We start from the raw sequence: 7,211 nt of genomic DNA on the forward strand, positions 1-7,211 counted from the left end.
GTAAAAAGGGGGGGTATTTGGTTGAGTTTTCAAGGACAATTAAAGGAAATTCAAACAAGAGTAAGCAACAAGTAATCAAACAAGTGAGTTTTAGGATGGAAATTAATCAATTTGAGAGAGACTTAATCCGACCCAAAGTTAGGCACTTTAGTTGATAAAACCACTCAATCAATCCTTCTAATTAATATTATTGTCCTATTAGTGAGATTAAATCTCCAAATTCCCTTAATTAGAAGTCAATCACAAGGAAATCACACTTAATAATTGACCCAACTTATCAACTCCTCTAGTGGAAATCACCGACATAGATTAATTAACAAGAAGATGAAGCAATAGGAATCTAATAGGTGTAATTACTCACAATGAAATCACAATTAATGAGCAATCACAACTTAATCTCTCTAATGTTGATTAAACCAAGAAGAAATCACATTCATTAGTCTAATAAAAAGTTGTTGCAACATGGGATCACAAGGAAATCACACTTAATAAACCCAACAACATATAAATTAAGGAACTTGGAAAGATTATGTAAAAAGGAAATCACACTTAATCACAATAATCTAACAAGGATTCCAAAATTAAGCAATTAAACACAAGAGATTAAGAACAATAATAATAATTAAGGAAAGATTAAGGAGTCTTACAACCAAAGATTATGCCTTTGAGTCGGATTAAGAAAAGGAGATTAGTTCTCCATGCTTAGATCTAAACCCAATTCAAAAAGGTGAAAATATTCTCAAATTACAACTTGATTAATTAAAAGTGGCATAAGATGTTTTAACCTACTTGAAAACATGCTATTTATAGTCTAACGTAACCTAATAATCATGGGCTTAACACAGGAAAAACTCGTAACACAAAACGGCATGAAACCCAGAAAATTCGCACCGTGCGAGTTCTGGTGTCTGGAAACTCGCACGGTGCGAGTTCCTTGCTGTAGTCCGCTTTTCTTTCGTGCTTTGCTTGATCCTTTGGAAGGCTTTCTCGTGGTATTTCTTCAAGTTTGTTCTTCACCCTTCCTTGGACATTTCCATTGACCTCTTGGCATCTTGTTATCTATTAGAAATATGCTAAATGATAATGAATTCGGAATTGGTTAAATAATGTGAAAATCGTCAAAAATCATCCCCAAATATTACCAAATGAGCTTCAAATGGTACCAAAACTAAGTAGAAATAGGAGCTCGTCAATTACCTTGTTACTTGTTGCAATTAAACGGAATGATTCCAATAGTATTGCGCTACTTGTAATATATATTCTACAAAGAATCAGTGAATTAGTCAATCTCTTTCTTCTTCTGTTGAATTGCTTTCTTCATTCGATGATGTAATTTTGAAATTCTTGATTAATTACAGTCACAAATGTGGAATTAGTTGTATTATTGTTGGTTTAATGTTGAAATGATTGAATGGGTTGATTTTGCAGTTTAAAGATTTCGCAGAAGGTTTTGCTGGGTTTAAGGTATCTACTGGTACGCCGTAACGCAATCGCTTTCATTATACTTCCTTGGTTTCATTTACTTGTATACTCCCTCCGTTCAAGCCAATTCCATACATTTGATTAAAATGCACCATAGTATAACTTATATAGACATTTGACTAGAATTAGATTGGAACTAGATTATGAACTCTGATATTGATTGTTATTTCTATATGATGATACAATGTCAGTCCATGGAACGATTTAAGACAGCAAGGAATGTCGAGAAGTGATGTGTATATGATTGTCTGTTTTGTGGTAGTTCAGTGAGCTTTCCCAGTGTTCTGACTTCTACATTTAGGGTTGAATTTGAATCAGGTGGTAAGAACGCTGATGGAGCGGAATTGTGGGTTGATAAATATAGGCCTCATTCTCTGGATGATCTTGTCGTTCATAAGAAGAAAGTGTACACCTTCTTATGCCCTTATTCTTTTGGTTAAATTTTTGATCTATATTAGTAGTATAGTTAGTTTCTGATGCGTGATGGAATTGCGCTATATTGGCAGGTGGAAGAAGTTAAGGTATGGCTTGAACACAGACTGAATAATTCAAAGGTGTGTAGTGTTTCACAAGTGTAGCTAAGTCGTTATTGTATAGAGACAAAGATGAACAGAGTCATTGACGGTTATTTGATTTGCCTACGTTGTAGGAGTGCCAAAATTATGCTCTTCTCATCACTGGCCATGCTGGGATGGGAAAATCTGTATGTTTGACCTGATCTCATGACTTTATCACTTCGTATGTGTTGTGCTGTAATCCAGTATCAATCAAGCGATTCACACTCAAGTCTAAGTAGCCTGCTTATACAAAGTACGAAGTATCTAGAAATTTGCTGAAAACGTAAACGTCAACTGAGTTCCTGATAGAATAAATATTAAAATGCACCTTATACATGACATGACAAGTTCAGCTCCCCATTTTATAAACTGAAGGAAACAAGCACCTTGATCAAGTTGATTAGTGGCATATGGTATGTTTATGCTAGTAAGCGCAAGTTGTTTGTGCAATAGTACAGTAGTTCAAATTAGTGATATTTGTTCCTAGACAAATTTCTCTTTTGACAGTTTAAGACACCGATTTCATATATAGTGTCGTTTCTCATATTGATTTTATGCAAATGTCAATATGCTCTACTAACACTCGTGGGATATACTTTTGTGTGAACTTACTTCTCAGTGTATCTATTTGCTTACTAGAGAATTTCAAGCGAATGATATGATTGTGTTTGTTCAATAATGCATACAAGGCATGTAAAGCAGTGCAATCATATTTTGCTTATCCTCACTTCTAGTTGTCCTCATATTGATTGGTTTTAAGTGCAGATGGAAGGTATCTTATGAATGAAGTCGTTTCCACAGATGGAAGGTATCCTGACCCTCTGGCGCAAGAAGCAAATTCTAGGCAACATTAGTACAAGAGAACGACTTGCATATATTGTAAAAGTTGGGAATGTAGGTAGTTAAGTATATTACAGAGTACTAGAATTTAAATGGCTGAGACTTTTTTTCTTCTTTTTTCTGAAGTTGTATTGCGGAAGATTATGTGTACTGTATTCAACACTATTGATTCTTAATATAAAATTGTTACAACTTTTCGTGTTTTTATTTTATTTTACTATTTAGTTTTGTACATGTGGATGATTGTATCTGTGTTAAGAAAATGATAACATTAGAAATTGAATCTAAGGGAAAAAATTCCTATTTAAAATTTCACATCTTTGGTGATTTTAAAATCTATAAAATTATATTAAAAGGGTAACCTTAAAAGGCCACGTAGACAAAGCCACATAGGCGAAAAAAAAAGCCACGCGTGCATTAGGAATGCCACATCTATAAATCTATATAATCTACACTATATAGTTAACAGGCAACTTAATACATTTAATTTTTTTGCCATGTAGGATTATCATAATTAAATTCTATTAATTTATATTTTTAATATTAAGGCTACTTTAATAAATTTATTAAAATTCATTATAAGGTTTAGTAATATTTTTTTTGTGAGGAAACCATAAGATTATGATTTAAATTATAAAAATAAATTAAGAATTTAGTCTCATCATTTAAATCATTCAATTTGTTCATCTAACTCCTCCTTAACCATAAATATAGTAGCTAAAAGGTCTTATATAGTAAATAAAACATCTAATAATTTGGATTATAAAGCTACTAATATCTACAAATTTATAAATATAATTAAAAGGAAAACCAAAATATCTATCATCATCAATATGTAATATTTTAACTATATAGTAAAAAGGCAACTTAATACATTTAATTTTTTGCCATGTAGTATTATGATAATTAAATTTTATTAATTTATATTGTTAATATTAAGGCTACTTTAATAAATTTATTAAAACTCATTATAAGGTTTAGTAATATTTATTTTTGTGTGAAAACCATAAGATCATGATTTAAATTATAAAAATAAATTAAGAATTACTCTCATCATTTAAATCATTCAATTTGTTCATCTAACTCCTCCTTAACCATAAAGATAGTAGCTAAAAGGTCTCATATGTAGTAAATAAGAAATCTAATAATTTGGATTATAAAGCTACTAATATCTACAAATTTATAAATATAATTAAAAGGAAAATCAAAATATCTATCATCATCAATATGTCATATTTTAATTACATATACAAGATAACTTTTTAAACGACTTTCATGCAAACTGGAGTTTGTAAGAAAATAATAATAATAATAATAATAATAATAATAATAATAATAATAATAATAATAATAATAATAATAATAATAATAATAATAATAATAATAATAATAATAATAATAATGCAACCCTTTTACATACCATTTCTCATTTTCCCATATTTATGTTTATATTAAACTTCATAATAATGAAAAAGGGATGCTCAAAAGTCATGAACTTGATCTTTATTTATACCTATATTAAATTTGATAATAATGAAAAAATAATATTTAATAGCAATAAAACGTATCCTCAATTGTTTATATATTTTTTATGGAAGGCAAAATTTGTAAGCAAAAAATTTCTTATCTCTATCGTTAGTAGAATGGTATGTGTCACCGATATTATTAATTAATTTTTTTTTATTTTTTTATTGGAAGTTTCATTGGGTTATGAAGTGTTCATCACATTTTCAATTTCGCGTATGTGTTTGTTTTGTTCTCATTTAGGTGATATTAAGATTATTTATTGTGTTAAGCTTTTCCAAGGTAAATATACTTACATCTCTACGATTTGATTATCATTCCCTCTTTTTTTTTCATTACTTAAGGTGAAACTAAGTTAATAACGATAATATTGCATAAAACAAATTCCACTATTATTGTGTTACTTTTTTTTAATAGGTATGATTTATTGAAGAAAGAAGATTATAAGGAGAAGTGAAATACTAAGATTGCTTAAACAACTATATTTTACATACTAACTAAAGATTGGTGACATCAACGTGGAATCGTGGATGATTAATAATTTTTTGAGCATTTATTATATATATTTTTGAAATATATGGCCGAAAGGTGGAAAATTTGAGGGGATGACATAGCATTTTTTGTATAATATTGTTTAATAGGTGAAGTATTCGGCAATAATGATCCAATTATTGTTCAAGTTGTTGCTGCTTTAAAATTTTTAGTTCCGTAATTTATTATTGTATTAGCTTCAATTTTATGGGGGTTTGAAATGTTAGTTTTGTCATAACATTTCTAATTGTGTGTTTTATGTTATTTTCAGAATTGTTGAATTTGTGAGGGTGCTCTATCTTTGGAAATCTTTGTTTGATAATATAGGTTTGTTTAATTTGATTATATGAATACTTATATTATTAATTCATTTAACTTGCATTGAGTTACTTTAGTTTTGGTAGGGGTATCTTAGTATATCTAATGTATGAAATTTTAATTTCTAATAAACTGTTGTATAAAAGCCTAATTGAATTTATACAACCCTTAAAACATGAAAAACGTAAATTGAATTGATCGTGGTATGTTATTGTATTAAATCACTAAAGTATTACACTAGAAACAGAACAACCTGTGAATTTCACGGGTCACAAAACTAGTTCCTATTTAAAATCCCTTGTAATCTTGACATTCTAAAGTGTCAATAAGACATTTAATGGCAAAAGTTTGTGTTGACAAAACCGACGCTTAAAAGCGCAGATAATAACTTATGACGCTTCTAAGTGTCAAAAATATTGACGCCAAAAGCGTAAAAAAATACTGATGCGCAAAAATTGACGCTTTTATAAAGCGACGATAATGATTTTTATGACGCTTTTAAGCGTCAAGTTCACTAAAAAAGCGTCATAAAAGTCAGGTATTTGTAGTAGTGTCACCATGATATTACACAAATCAGCTAAAGGTAGGTCAGTCGGTCTGATGTGAGAAGGGTAGTGGAAAGGTCCTTCCGGTCCGCTATCCGCCCTAGATTCTTCCTAAATAACTTCCGCTCTGATTAGGGTAGTCTATTGTTCATAACAGGTCTGTTCATTCCAATCTTCCGATCTAGGTCTAAATCTAATCAATTTAATTACTTCGGTCGCGTGCACTCAACCTAATAACTACTATTATATTGCCATAAAACAATTCTTACGTTGAAAACCTCCTAAACTAATTAAAGCATCATTGTTATACTATCATGGCTCCCCTAATCCTAGCAATTAAGAAATTAGCTACGCATGACGGTAAATAAAACAAGAACAATTGATAAATCTATGCTAAACATGGTATTAAGATGAATAAGAATAAATCGCATAAACTAAATAACTATACTAAAAAAAACAGAAATTAAAGGACAAGAATTAAATGTTGCAAAAAGGAATTAACTTGAATAAAGAGAGTAAAGAAATTACAAAAGTTGAGATCCGGCAAAATGAAAGGCAAAGCTACGTCGAACGAGATTCAAGAGTTCAGAAATTAATGACAGATTAAAAGTTGAAAATTTGATTACCTAAACCTAATTACGTCTTGCCTTTATATAGGAAAGATATTTATTATTAAACACGTAACTTAAGATAATAAAATAAATAAGTTCACGCGAGAAAAATCCCGCGTTCAGATAATAAAGTGCTCGATCGAGCAATACCAAACTCCTCGATCGAACAATTCCAGCCAAAAGCCTCTCGATCGAGTACTTAATCTACTCGATCGAAGATCACCAAAAAGGCACCTCTCGATCGAACACAGCAGGGGTTCGATCGAGGTCTTCTCTCGTCACAAAGCTCTCGATCGGGCACATTAGCCAGCCAAACTACATACTCGATCGAGTCAACTGCCCCTGAATCAAGCCAAAGGACGTATGATTTATCTTCCCAGGCGACTTCACGCATCTCGAGGCAGTAGGTATTTCCGCTCCAAATCTTCCATCTCCTAAATGCAAGCTAAAGGGACAGTTCCAAGCTTAGTTTTGATTCTTTCAGATCCGTTCCTGCAATTAAAGCAAAACGAACCAAAGTAGACTATTCAAGGCATTTCGTAGCCTAAAACTACGGGAATTACATGGAAATGCGTGCATATGAGGCTCAGAAAGACTACATAAAATGCACGTATCACTTACGTGTCTTGATACAATTTATTTGATGAAGGCTATGAGTAAGAGGAACAAGGCGAATATTTCAAAGAAAAAGACCGTCTTTTACGGCTCCCGGGGTGGTTATAGATTAACTAAGACGAAACTTGTAAAGTTGTAAGTACATAATTCTTATAGTATTAGATTATTAAGTGTTTTAGTCGGATGTT

General features: G+C 30.9%; 1 long non-coding RNA gene across 5 annotated transcripts; it reads left to right on the plus strand.

The window, feature by feature from the left end:
- Positions 1-1,035: 1,035 nt before the first annotated feature.
- LOC141602317 (uncharacterized) lies at positions 1,036-3,084 on the plus strand. Of its 5 annotated transcripts, none has more exons than XR_012524452.1 (6): positions 1,036-1,329; positions 1,429-1,474; positions 1,784-1,888; positions 1,989-2,036; positions 2,132-2,185; positions 2,800-3,084. It is a non-coding gene; the product is annotated as an uncharacterized LOC141602317 (long non-coding RNA). The 5 variants fall into 5 exon arrangements; XR_012524436.1 differs by having other exon boundaries at positions 2,805-3,084; XR_012524420.1 differs by having other exon boundaries at positions 2,132-3,084.
- The last annotated feature ends 4,127 nt before the right edge of the window (positions 3,085-7,211 follow it).

Source organism: Silene latifolia, chromosome 1, assembly GCF_048544455.1.
Source record: "Silene latifolia isolate original U9 population chromosome 1, ASM4854445v1, whole genome shotgun sequence".
Lineage (NCBI taxonomy): Eukaryota > Viridiplantae > Streptophyta > Magnoliopsida > Caryophyllales > Caryophyllaceae > Silene > Silene latifolia.